The sequence below is a fragment of the Thalassophryne amazonica genome, chromosome 12 (assembly GCF_902500255.1).
Source record: "Thalassophryne amazonica chromosome 12, fThaAma1.1, whole genome shotgun sequence".
Taxonomy (NCBI): Eukaryota; Metazoa; Chordata; class Actinopteri; order Batrachoidiformes; family Batrachoididae; genus Thalassophryne; species Thalassophryne amazonica.
The window spans coordinates 11,971,446-11,985,537 of record NC_047114.1 but is presented as its reverse complement, the minus strand read 5'-3'; the positions used below and the strand labels follow the sequence as shown (position 1 = coordinate 11,985,537).

Sequence of the window (14,092 nt, the reverse complement as noted above, 5' to 3'; positions counted from 1 at the left end):
TGCACACGTGCACACACACATGAACACACACGGACATATGCACATGTGCACACATGCATGCACTTGCAAAAAATGTACTCTCTCCCTTTATTTCCAAAAATATGCATCCCTGTGGCCACATTCTGAAAATTAAAATAAGTTATCGGACAATTTATTGGTCTCAATGGTTAAAGAAAGGTACACTGATAATTGGTGACTTGTATGAGAAAGACATATTTATTTTATATAATAATTTGAAGGAAAAGTTTAAACTGGAGGGTTTGGCCACTTTTGTAAATATTTACAAGTCAGAGACTGAAAGAGAAAATGAAATTTCCTCAGGAGAAAAACATATATATATATACGAGGTCTGTCAATAAAGCAACGGTCCTTTTTATTTTTTTCAAAAACTATATGGATTTCATTCATATGTTTTTACGTCAGACATGCTTGAACCCTCGTGCGCATGCGTGAGTTTTTCCACGCCTGTCGGTGACGTCATTCGCCTGTGAGCACTCCTTGTGGGAGGAGTCGTCCAGCCCCTCGTCGGAATTCCTTTGTCTGAGAAGTTGCTGAGGGACTGGCGCTTTGTTTGATCAAATTTTTTCTAAACCTGTGAGACACATCGAAGTGGACACGGTTCGAAAAATTAAGCTGGTTTTCAGTGAAAATTTTAACGGCTGATGAGAGATTTTGAGGTGATTCTGTCGCTTTAAGGACTTTTCACGGTGCGAGACGTCGCTCAGCGCTCTCAGGCGCCGTCGTCAGCCTGTTCAAGCTGAAAACCTCCACATTTCAGGCTCTATTCATCCAGGACGTCGTGAGAGAACAGAGAAGTTTCAAAAGAAGTCGGTTTCAGCATTTTATCTGGATATTCCACTGTTAAAGGAGATTTTTTTAATGAAAGACGTGCGGACGGGTCCGCGTGTCGGGACGCAGCCGACGCGGTGCGGCGGCACAGGAAAAACACCTCCGTGTTGATAACCATTTGTAAAATCCAGGCGGCTTTTGATGGCTTTCAGTGGAGTGAGTATATGAGAAATTGTTTAACAGCAGGACATGTTCCAACTTGTCCTTAAGGCTTTCAACGGAGGTGTTTTTCCTGTGGCGGAGCGTCGCGTAGCACGTCTTTCATTAAAAAAATCTCCTTTAACAGTGGAATATCCGGATAAAATGCTGAAACCGACTTCTTCTGAAACTTCTCTGTTCTCTCACGACGTCCTGGATCAACAGAGCCTGAAATGTGGAGGTTTTCAGCTTGAACAGGCTGACGACGGCGGCTGAGAGCGCTGAGCGACGTCTCGCACCGTGGGAAGTCCTTAAAGCGACAGAATCACCTCAAAATCTCTCATCAGCCGTTAAAATTTTCACTGAAAACCAGCTTAATTTTTCGAACCGTGTCCACTTTGATGTGTCTCACAGGTTTAGAAAAAATTTTGATCAAACAAAGCGCCAGTCTCTCAGCAACTTCTCAGACAAAGGAATTCCGACGAGGGGCTGGACGACTCCTCCCACAAGGAGTGCTCACAGGCGAATGACGTCACCGACAGGCGTGGAAAAACTCACGCATGCGCACGAGGGTTCAAGCATGTCTGACGTAAAAACATATGAATGAAATCCATATAGTTTTTGAAAAAAATAAAAAGGACCGTTACTTTATTGACAGCCCTCCTATATATATATATATATATATAGATAGATAGATAGATAGATAGATAGATAGATAGATAGATAGATAGATAGATAGATAGATATGTGATATCTGTTGCCCATGACCAATGTCCTGCACTGATTCACTTTATCACCACCACACCACTTGCACAGTGTCTTAACAAAAATCTGCTGCTGCTACAAATACTGAATGGTTTGCACTACTGCAGTTTCCACTTTTACTATTACCTCAGACACTACACTGTAAATACTAAATACTTGTCCTTATTGTCGAACTGTCTTGTCCTGTCATCACCGAGGGAAGGTGAGAAATGAAAGTTTGATTCCTTGTATGTCTAGTACATGTGAAGAATTGACAATAAAGCCGACTTTGACTTCAATAAAAAAATGCAGGCAGTAAGAAAAAGCCATATAATATATTGTGTAACAAATAATTGAAATATGAAACAAATCCAGAAAGGAGACGCCGAGGTGAGCAGAAGAGCTCTCAGACTGGGTGGTGAGTGGAACCAGAACCAGGACCAGGCGGGCCACGATGGAGCTGACAGGAGGCAGGAATGCTGGAAGCATAAGAAACACAGAGGTCAAAAACTGCTACACAGTAAAATCACCAGTGTAAAACCAACACTGACGGTGTTAATTTAACACCGTCTGTGTTAAATTAACACTGACGGTGTTAAATTAACAGTGGTGATTTTTCTGTGTAGGACTGATCACACAGAGAAACACTAGGAGTAATACAGAGGCCGGGTACCATGCAGGAAGGACCGGGGTTTAAGTACAGGTGATGGTGATCACTGGAATCAGCTCCGAGATGTGGCGCCTGAAGAATCAGGAAAGGCGGGGGAGCGGAGCAGATCCGAGGCAGCACAGCAGCCACAGCGACCCTTGTATGGATCCTTGATCATTTAGCACAAGTTTCATATCAGATGACCTTCATGATTCAACTGCAAATACCACCATAAGATCACCATAGACAGCGATCTTAAACTTGATAAACAGGTTAACGCGGTTTTAAAATCAAGCTTTTTTTACCTTCATCTTTTATCAAAAGTGAAAGCTTTTATCCCTTTTAATTTGTTTGAACAAGTCATGCACGCTTTTATTTCTTCTCGTTTAGACTACTGCAATGCACTTTATTCCGGAATTAGCCATAATGCACTTTCCTGACTGCAGTTAGTCCAGAATTCAGCGGCTCGACTTTTAACAGGGGCCAGAAAGCGTGAGCACATTACCCCAATTTTGGCTTCTCTGCACTGGCTCCCTGTACGTTTCTGAATTGATTTTAAGATACTTTTGTTTGTTTTTAAAGCTCTGAATGGACTGGCCCAGCAATATATCATCAACTGCCTCCAGGTTTACACTCCAGCACGAGCTCTGAGGTCCGAGGGCCAGTCCCAGCTCATGGTGCCTAGGACGAGACTTAAAACTCGAGGGGACAGAGCCTTCTCCGTGGTCGGTCCCAGACTCTGGAACGCTCTGCCCCTACACGGCCGATCTGCTCCCACTGTGGAGTGTTTTAAGTCCCGTCTTAAGGCCCACTTTTATTCCTTGGCTTTTAACACCGCGTGAGTTGTACGGTCCTTGTGTCTTATTTTATTTTTATTTTATTGAAATTTTTTGTTTTATCATGGTTTTATTTATTTAGGTATTATTTTATCTTATCTATTTTATTGTTATTATTGTTATTATTACTATTTTGCGTGTCTATGCTTTTGCTGTGCAGCACTTTGGAGACTCGAGTCTGTTTAAATGTGCTTTATAAATAAAGTGGATTGGATTGGATTGAACTGCAAATGTACCAGGAGAGTGGGGCACAGGCAGGCTTGAGCCCGTGACCAGCGAGCCGGAGGCAAGAGAGCTAACTGCTACAAAACTCAAATGGCTGGTATGGTCCAGTGTATGGGAACAGGTCTGGTCTGGGAACATCCACTGGTGCAGTGTGTTGCTACATCCACCACAATAATGAACTCCCTTGCGTCTTGGATGGCAACCACCCAGACAGACAGATCAGTCTGTCTCGAGTTCCAGAAAGCAAACATCGATCTGCTGCAGAGAGGTGAAACATGGGTGTGTTCTTGGTCTCCTCCAGCCACTGGGGTCCTCAACACTGAGGCACCTGTGTGCTGTAGGGAGGAGGGAGGGAGGAGGACTTTTAAGAAGCCTAAGAGTGTCTTAAGCAGAGAAGATGGAAAAGATAAGTATATATATTATAAATAAATATATTCTTATATTTGAACATGGAGATTTTCATTGCAGTGTCCTGTCGGATTTTATACTTACGAGGTCTATTAGACAATAAACCGACCCTTTTATTTTTTTTTAACTATATGGATTTGAATGACATGCGATTACACCAATCATGCTTGAACCCTCGTGCGCATGCGTGAGTTTTTTCACGCGTGTCGGTGACGTCATTTCCCTTGAGTGAGATGTGGTCCCGCCCTCTCGGCTGAATTCCTTTGTTTCATACGCTGCTCGAGACGGCGCGCGTTGCTTTATCAAAATTTTTTCTGGACCTGTGAGGAATATCCGAGTGGACACTATTTGAGAAATTAAGCAGGTTTTCGGTGAAAAGTTTAATGGCTGATGAGAGATTAGGGGGTGTTTCTGTCGGTGTAAGGACTTCCCACGGAGCGGGACATCGTGTAGCGCTTCCAGGCGCCGTCGTCGGCCTGTTTCGAGCTGAAAACATCCTAATTTAAGGCTTAATTCACCCAGGACGTTGTGAGAGAACAGAGAAGATTCAGAAGAGGCCGGCATGAGGACTTTATGCGGACATTCAATCAATCAATCAATCAATCAATTTTTTTTTATATAGCGCCAAATCACAACAAACAGTTGCCCCAAGGCGCTTTATATTGTAAGGCAAGGCCATACAATAATTATGTAAAACCCCAACGGTCAAACGACCCCCTGTGAGCAAGCACTTGGCTACAGTGGGAAGGAAAAACTCCCTTTTAACAGGAAGAAACCTCCAGCAGAACCAGGCTCAGGGAGGGGCAGTCTTCTGCTGGGACTGGTTGGGGCTGAGGGAGAGAACCAGGAAAAGACATGCTGTGGAGGGGAGCAGAGATCGATCACTAATGATTAAATGCAGAGTGGTGCATACAGAGCAAAAAGAGAAACACTCAGTGCATCATGGGAACCCCCCAGCAGTCTACGTCTATAGCAGCATAACTAAGGGATGGTTCAGGGTCACCTGATCCAGCCCTAACTATAAGCTTTAGCAAAAAGGAAAGTTTTAAGCCTAATCTTAAAAGTAGAGAGGGTGTCTGTCTCCCTGATCTGAATTGGGAGCTGGTTCCACAGGAGAGGAGCCTGAAAGCTGAAGGCTCTGCCTCCCATTCTACTCTTACAAACCCTAGGAACTACAAGTAAGCCTGCAGTAAGCAGGCTTACTTGTACATTCCACTTAAACATTCCACTTGTACATTCCACTTAAACATTCCACTGTTTAAGGACATTTTTTAATGAAAGACGTGCACGCAAATTCGCTGAGTCGTTTCCGTGACGACTCGGCAAATCTGTGTGCGCCGTGACAGGAAAAACACCTCCGTGTTGAAAACCATTTGTAAAATTCAGGCGGCTTTTGATGGCTTTCAACAAGTGAGTAACTGAGAAATTGTTTAACAGCTTGGGCATGTTCCAACTTGTCCGTTAAGGTTTCCAACGGAGGTGTTTTTCCTGTTGCGACCCCCCGCGGTCGGGTCCGACCCGACATGCGACTCTGCCCACACGTTCTTTCATTACAAAATGTCCGATAACAATGGAATGTCCGAATAAACTCCTCATGCTGACTTCTTCTGAAAGTTCTCTGTTCTCTGACGACTTACTGGGTCAACAGACCCTGAAATGTGGAAGTTTTCAACTTGAAATGGCGAGACGCTGCCACCTCGAAGCGCAGATCGCCATCAGGCGCCGTGGGCCGTCCTTACGACGACACTACTGGACCAAAATCTCTCATCAGCCGTTAAACTTTTTACCGAAAACCAGCTGAATTTATCTAATGGTGTCCACTCAGTTGTGCCTTACAGTTTTTGAAAAAAATTTTATCAAACAAAGCAGCAGTCTCTGAGCCATTCCTAAACAATGAAAAAACGACGAGAGGGTGGGCGACTCCTCACTCAAAGACTGCCCACAGGCGAATGACGTAACCGACAGGCGTGAAAAAACTCTCGCATGCCCATGAGGGTTCAAGCATGTCTGATGTAATCACACGTGATTCAAATCCATATGGTTTTTGAAAAAAATAATAAGGTCGGATACTTTTCTAATAGACCTCGTATAACTATTTAAACCTTTTGTGTTTTTGCTTTGTCTGTTTGCACTGGCAAAGGAGAAGCTCTCTCCATTATCCTTGTACATTTTGTATAATGACAATAAAGGGTATTCAATTATAAACTCTATAACAATCATACAGTTATTAATATCAAAGTAAGTGATGTCAGCAGCCAGAGCCTAAACTCACCTGTTTGAGAAGAACTTCACTTGTGTGCTGCAGTCTCTGTTTTCACTTTGGATTACGGCACATACCAGCGCTTCTCACACTTGCCACTTGTACGCAACTACCAGCACATAGAGTGAACATAACAATAAGCTAATCAGTATAAATAGCAAGCCCGTGGAGATCCATGGCTCTAGATTGGGTCGTGTTTGTAAAATAGGTAGCTGTCATTTTTCAAGGGTGGTAATACAACCCCAATTCCAATGAAGGTGGGACATTGTGTAAAATGTAAATAAAAAACAGAATACAATGATTTTCAAATCCTCTTCAACCTATATTCAACTGAATACCCCACAAAGACAAGATATTTCATGTTCAGACTGATAAACTTTATTGTTTTTGTGCAAATATTTGCTCATTTTGAAATGGATGCCTGCAACACATTTCAAAAAAGCTGGGACAGAGGGAACAAAAGACTGGGAAAGTTGATGAATGCTCAAAGAACACCTGTTTGCAACATTCCACAGGTGACCAGGTTAATTGGAAACAGGTGAGTGTCATGATTGGGTATAAAAGGAGCATCCCCAAAAGGCTCAGCCATTCACAAGCAAAGATGGGACGAGATCACTACTTTGTGAACAACAGCGTGAAAAAATAGCCCAACAGGTTAAGAACAATGTTTCTCAACATTCAATTGCAAGGAATTTAGGGATTCCATCATCTACAGTCCATAATATAATCAGAAGATTCAGAGAATCTGGAGAACTTTCTACACGTAAGCAGCAAGGCCGAAAACCAACATTGAATGCCCGTGACCATCAACCATCAATGCTGAAAGGTACATCCAGGTTTTGGAGCAGCACATGCTGCCATCCAAGCAACGTCTTTTTCAGGGACGTCCCTGTGTATTTCAGGAAGACAATGACTAGCCACATTCTGCACGTGTTACAACAGCGTGGCTTCGTAGTAAAAGACTGTGACTACTAGACTGGCCTGCCTGCAGTCCAGACCTTTCACCCATTAAAAATGTGTCGTGCATTATGAAGCACAAAATATGACAACGGAGACTTCGGACTGTTGAACAACTGAAGTTGTACATCAAGCAAGAATGGGAAAGAATTCCACCTACAAAGTTTCAACAATTAGTGTCCTCAGTTCCCAAATGCTTATTGAGTGTTGTTAGAAGGAAAGGTGATGTAACACAGTGGTAAACATACCACTGTCCCAGCTTTTTTGAAACATGTTGCAGGCATCCATTTCAAAATGAGCAAATATTTGCACAATAACAATAAAGTTTATCAGTTTGAACATTAAATATCTTGTCTTTGTGGTGTATTCAATTGAATATAGGTTTTACAAATCATTGTATTCTGTTTTTATTTACATTTTAGACAACATCCCAGGATTCTTTGCCAGGAAATTTTAGGCTAAGTTAGGAGCTCTTTAAGTTGCTTTGTGGATACGGTATTGGTACTAAAGACATCTAGTCATCACCTTTTGTCACTGGTTAGTTACAAGTCTCACAAATATACAGTCAGTCAGGAATCACCAGGACACTAAATGTTTGGAGCTTTATTCTCCTGCTAAGATATCAGCATCACCAAACATGTCTGTCCTCATGACATCCTGCTGAGCAGAGACATGAACATTAGTGCTGAGATAAGTGAATGTCACTGCAAGTTACACTTTTGGCACACACAGATACTCTAATGATGAGAGAGTACAGGAAGTCATTTAAAGCCCCGATCTTAGTCTTGATCCAGGACAGTCAAAAACCCAGACACTTTGATTCCTCACTTAACTTCTCAAGTGTTGTAATCAGGGCATCCATTTATTTCACAAAGATCACAGCAACGGCCGCAACGTTAAGGTCGGTAAAACTTCCCTCACCAACAAAGGAACCTCAGTTGCTGGTCTTCACAACCTAACCCAATGCCCAGCCCATGGAAGCATTGAACAGAGTAGGAGCCAGAACACATCCCTGAGGAATGCCAGTTGCCACTGAAAACATTAAGAGTTTCTGCCCCACACTTCACACAGTACTCACATTACCTGTGTATCGGCCATCTATGGTGTCCTGCAACTTTTCAAGGACAGAGCAAATTTTCTTGTTGCCCAGAGAGCAGGCTGGTCAACTGAACAAAATGAGAATCAACACAGGCTGCAAAGAAGCCTGTGTTGCCCAATAATTCTGTTAAATGTGTAGATGTTCTGTCTATATTTGGCCCTGTGACAGACTGGCGTCCTGTCCAGGGTGTACTACATTTCTCTGTCCAGGGTGTACCCACCTGTGACTGATGGGATAGGCTGCAGCCCCCCCGAACCTTAATTGTAGGAAGCGTGCATAGAAAGTAGATGTTGTTGATGACTGACTTCTTGGGTGGGAAGCCAGACCACAAGAGTTGCTGAGCGGTAAGTAACTGAGACAGAGGCATGTTTACAATAATCCTTGCAAGCACCTTTCCCAACACAGAGAGCAGAATGATGCCCCTCTAGTTGTGCCAGTCCAGGTAATTACTCTTTTCTTCCAGATTGGAACAGCAAGTTGCTTCTCCCAAGCTATAGGAATGATGTCCATCTCCCAGCTTAACAGAGTACAATATCAAAATAAGTAGAACAGCATTTCCACCCTCCTGGAGGAGCACCACTCCAGTAAGGCAAACAGCTGGAGCTTTACCTGTCTTCAACTGCATCATTGCCTTTGTGATCTCAGCAATATTTGGTGGTTTGCAGTTGACTGGAAGATCAGTCTGATACAACTAGCCGGCTCAGTAGGTCAGCACAGTGACAGATCCAAAGACAAACTGTGTGAGCAATAGGTACCTGAATGGAAAGAATGACTTGGCATGATGGTACTACAGAATGGATATATACTGGACAAAGCCTGTGTGACGTCATCCGTAGGCTTTCTCTAGAAACCTGAAACAGCAGATATGAAGCCCATATCTGTGTATTGCCATGTTGGCAGCGGTGGCAGAGATGATTCTAGCTACGTGACAATGAACTTGTTAATGCAAAAAGGGGTGGAGCATGGGTGGCTCAGTGCTGTAATGAAAGAAGCTTGAACACAGACTTCTCTTCGAGTGGGAACCAACTAAGCTAACAGGCTAACTTCAGTTCAGACTTCGGACCACTTGATTTGCCAATCCATTTACTTTGGTGTGGCCATTAAAAATTATGAGTCACTTATTTTTTTGGTAATCGTGCTTTAACAGGATCTAACAGATCAGGCTATGATAGCTGCTAAAAGTGCTAATGCCTTTAGCATGCAACATTAAATACAACAAGAGTTTCACTCATTGCAAATATTGCAGCAGGGACATCTTACATGATCACACAACAAGCCATATTATTCCAGGTGTTTGTAATAAAATACTCCAAACAACAGACACAGCCTCCATGATGGCCAGCAGCCACTGAGTTACGGCACAGTGAGTGACGAAACTCAGCTCAGCAGCTGTCACTCAAAGCGACTATACCCCCAACTGGGCAGCGCAGTCTCATTTGAGGGCGGACGCTAAAGGGTTAAAATATGACGCATATGAGGCAATAATCCTACGCCCGGGGACAGCCCTTGTGTGTCTCTATCAGAAACATGGCACTTTCTCTAAGTTTTTGGACAAATTACACAGCAAACAAAGTGAAAATGCAAAGAAAAAGTGAGGATGTGGTGGAAAGTATGTGTTGCAGTTTGTTTATGTCCCGGAGCTCAAACACGTCAAGGCAGTTTTGCAAGCGAGAGACCGCAGTGACTCTGGCTAGCTGTGTAGGCTAACACTTACTGACACAAACTCTCACATTTGCCTGGTCTTCTCTTCTCCTCTGGGAACTGAAAAAACTGCACTTTTCATGACTTAGGTGATTGCAGCCGAAAACAAAACAGTACACCATCTTTCCGTGTGAAGTGATGCTGTGTTTGTGTTGTGCAATGGAAGGCTGTTCCCAGAAGTGGTCAAATCCCAGAATATCACACAAGGGTTCAAACGAGACTGCGCTGCCCCAATATATAGAACATTATGGCATAAAACATCTTACACACAATGATCTCAATGAGCAAGAAGGCGGCACGCACGGGTGCAGCGGCTTTTAGCTCTCCATTTTGGTGCTTGTCTTTCTTACTTTTTGCGTGTATATTCTTTGAGTTTTGTAAGGCAACCCACAGCTTCAGCCGCCAGAACCTTATCAACCTCGGTCTGAGGTACATACTGTCGGTTACGAGCGAATTCCACCAGTACCACAACATCCCGGAGGACATAGCGAGAACACCGGGCTCTCCGTGGATTACCAGCCTGCCCAGCAGGCGGGGAAGGCAGCGTAGAGACAGGAACCAGAAGCGAGGATGTCGGTCCGGCGCCGATGCTAGGCTATGTAAACAACCCCACAGGCCAGCATTACCAAGCCTCTTCCTCTCAAACACCAGATCCATCACCCACAAAATGGACGAATTGGAGCTGCAGATGGCCACAAAGAGCTTTGTGCGGAACTGCAGGGTTATTTTCATCATGGAGACGTAGCTTCACCCGCTGATCCCCGACGCTGCAGTCGAGCTAGCAGGCCACACGCTACACCAGCAGGACAGAACCAGTGGTTTGGGTAAGTGCAGAGGTGGGGGGCTTTGTGTTTATGTGAACTGCGAGTGGTGCTGTAGCAGCAGGGTCATTGACTCTCACTGTTCTCCTGATTTAGAGGTGCTGGCAGTCTCGTGCAGACCTTTTTATCTCCCAAGGGAGTTCACAGTAGTCGTTGTGTTTGCTGCTTCCATCCCACCCGATGCTAACATTAGCACGGCCCTTAGCCTCTTGCTTGCCTGTGTAAATAAACAGCAGCTGGCCCACCCGAATGGCATTTGTATTGTTGCTGGTGACTTCAACCAAGCGTGTTTAAAGACTGCTCCCTAAGTTCGTCCAGTACGTGAAGTGTGCCACCAGAGGGGAAAATACTTTGGACCATGTTTACTCAAACATTAAACACACATACAAAGTCACTCCCCTCCCCTATTTTGCTGGATCTGACCATCTCTGCCTGTCCCTCACCCCCACCTACACCCCCTGCTGAGGCGAACAAAGCCCCAACGAAAGACAATCCAAACCTGGCCTGAAGGAGCACCCTCCCAGCTACAGGACTGCTTCTCACGGACTGTATGGGATTTATTTTCCAGCCACAACCTGCAGGAGTACACCAACACTGTACTCTCCTGCGTTAAGAACTGTGTTGACACTGTCACCGTCAACAAAAGGGTCAGGGTTTTTCCAAACCAGAAGCCCTGGATGAACAGTGCAGTCTGGTCCCTATTAAAAAGCCTCAAATCCTCCACCATCATTCCAGTCCCAAAGAAGACAGCAGTGGAGAGCATAAATGACTACAGGCCTGTTGCACTTACACCTGTGGTTATGAAGTGCTTTGAAAGACTGGTCTCTCAACACATCAGAGCCTGTCTGCCTCCCACTCTGGACCCCCACCAGTTTGCCTACAGGACAAACCGCTCCACAGAGGACGCTATCACCACAGCTCTCCACACCGTGCTGAGCCACCTGGAGCACCAGGGGAGCTATGTGAGGATGCGCTTCCTGGACTTCAGCTCAGCCTTCAACCACATCGTCCTGGAGATCCTGGTCCAGAAATTGACACATCTGGGCATCTCCACCCCCATCTGCCAGTGGATCAAGGACTTCCTCACAAACCGCCCACAGTCCGTGAAACTTGGTCCCCACCTTTCCTCCACCATCACACTCGGTTCCCCTCAAGGCTGTGTACTGAGCCCCCTCCTGTTCACCCTTTCCACGCACGACTGCTCCCCGACCCATCCCACAAACGCCATCATAAAGTTTGCGGATGATACCACCGTGATTGGGCTTATCTCAGGGGGGGATGAGTCTGATTACAGAGGCAAGGTAAATCGACTGACAGCATGGTGTTCAGCTAACAACCTGCTGCTGAACACCACAAAAACAAAAGAAATAATCCTGGCCCAGCCCCGCTCTACATCCAAGGGGACTGTATGGAAAGGGTCAGCTCCATCAGGTTCCTGGGAGTGCAGCTCTCTGACAGCCTCTCCTGGACTGCAAACACCACAGTGGTGGTGAAGAAAGCCCAGCAGCAACTCCATTTCCTGAGCGTGCTCAGGAGGAACAATCTGGAGGAGAAACTGCTGGTGTTGTTCTACAGAGCCACCATCAAAACGGCCCAGGGGATCACTGGTTGCTCTCTGCCCAGCCTGGATGACATTGCTAGTTCTTGCTGCCTCAGCAGAGCTGCCAGCATCAGCTTAGACACATCCCACCCCAGCAACCACCTGTTTGACCTACTACCCTCCGGCCAACGGTATAGGTCAATCAAAACTAGGACACACAGACTCAGGGACAGCTTTCTCCCCAGAGCGATTACTGCTCTGAACAATAACAAATCACTCCAATCCGCACCTTTCAAGTTTCTTGTGCAATATCTGTAAACCATGTGCAATATCCCTGTGCAATATGATTCCACAGTTGTATATAATTTCTCGTTTTACATTACTTAGTCCACATTTTATTTTATTTTATTTTACCTTATGTTTATATTAGTTGTACATATACAACTAATGAATAATTTACCGTTAAATTTCACTATCTTTTATTTGGCCAAAAATTACTCGCGCCACGGAAAGCACGTTTTTGGAGTTGCACTCAAATCTCGTTGTAATCCAAATTACAATGACAATAAAGGCAATTTTGATTCTGATTCTTACACTAAGAAGTTAGAAAAAAAGATTCACTCCCTGTACAGTTGTAGTGGAGGAGGAAACTATCTATGGAGGCCAAAACCGTTGTTGACTGTAAACATGTTTATTTCTGCTCTAACATGAATTTTGATCATATTGGTAATGTCATATAATGAATCCCTTGTCTTGTTTAAAGTACCTCAAAGTGATACTTGAGTGAAAGTACAAGTATCTTAGCATAAAATTACTTTGGTAAAAGTTAAAGTCTCCTTTAAAAATAGTACTTGAGTAAATGTCTTAAAGTATCTGATATTTACTGTACTTAAGTATCAAAAGTAAAGTTCTCATATAAAATGTACTTTAAGTAAAAGTATTGAGTAAAAGTAAAATCCAAAATGAGTGGAGAGTGAAACGGATGGAAAAGAAAGTCAGTGTGGTGTCTGGATAAACCAGGAGGGGGCCTCAGGCCCTATTAAAGGCTGGATCTGCCTCTGGCGGAGCAGTTGGTGTTGGTGACGGGATGAGTGAGCAACAGGTGGATGGATATATACTGCTGTTCTTTTTCTAAATACACAGTTGTTTTCCTGGAACATACACACATGTTTCTGTTAAACACAACAGCCAGGCTCTTGTGAAACAGAACAGTCATTTATAGCTGAACAGTTGTGCCAAATGTAAGGAAAAGTAACAAAACAAACAAAACAAAAACACAACAGTTTTTAAGTGTCACCACCACCAACCACTGCAAACCAACCAAATGCAGCACTCTTTGCGCTCTTTGCGCTCGCGAATCCAAAATGCAGCACCACTTTTACGCAGTGCTTCTGAGCAAAAATTTCTAATAAATGAAACAGACAGGGCAGTCAGTGTTGTCAGGACTGAAGTTTTCCCCTTAAGTGTGTTAACTCAGATTGTGCGCTGGATTCCAGCAGGAGCCGATCCATGTGTATGTGTGTGCGTTAGCGTATATGCGTTTGAGTCCAAACCACAAATGGTTTTCACCCTTCACAGTATTCCTCTTCCTCAGGGGGATGCAGATTCATCCCGTCATCTTTTATATATTTTTTCTTTTTAACATGTTTTATGTCATGTTTTATGAAAGGTGTTGTGCTCCGGCTGAAGAGGACCGTCTCTGGTGCACTCTGGGCTTGCTTTCAACTCTGCAAACAGGCATTGTCCAATCAAATTTCTTCTACTTTTTTATTGTAGTAACAAGTAACGAAGATGGCTCACGGAAATGTATCTGAGTAAAAATATACATTTTATTGAGGAAATGTAGTGGAGTAAAAGTGAAAATT

At 44.1% G+C, this 14,092-nt stretch overlaps 1 protein-coding gene across 1 annotated transcript in view; it reads left to right on the top strand.

Annotated features, from left to right (window-relative positions):
* basp1 (brain abundant, membrane attached signal protein 1) overlaps positions 1–14,092 on the top strand; it is a 138,440-nt gene that overhangs the window by 70,415 nt on the left and 53,933 nt on the right. The window lies entirely within an intron of this gene.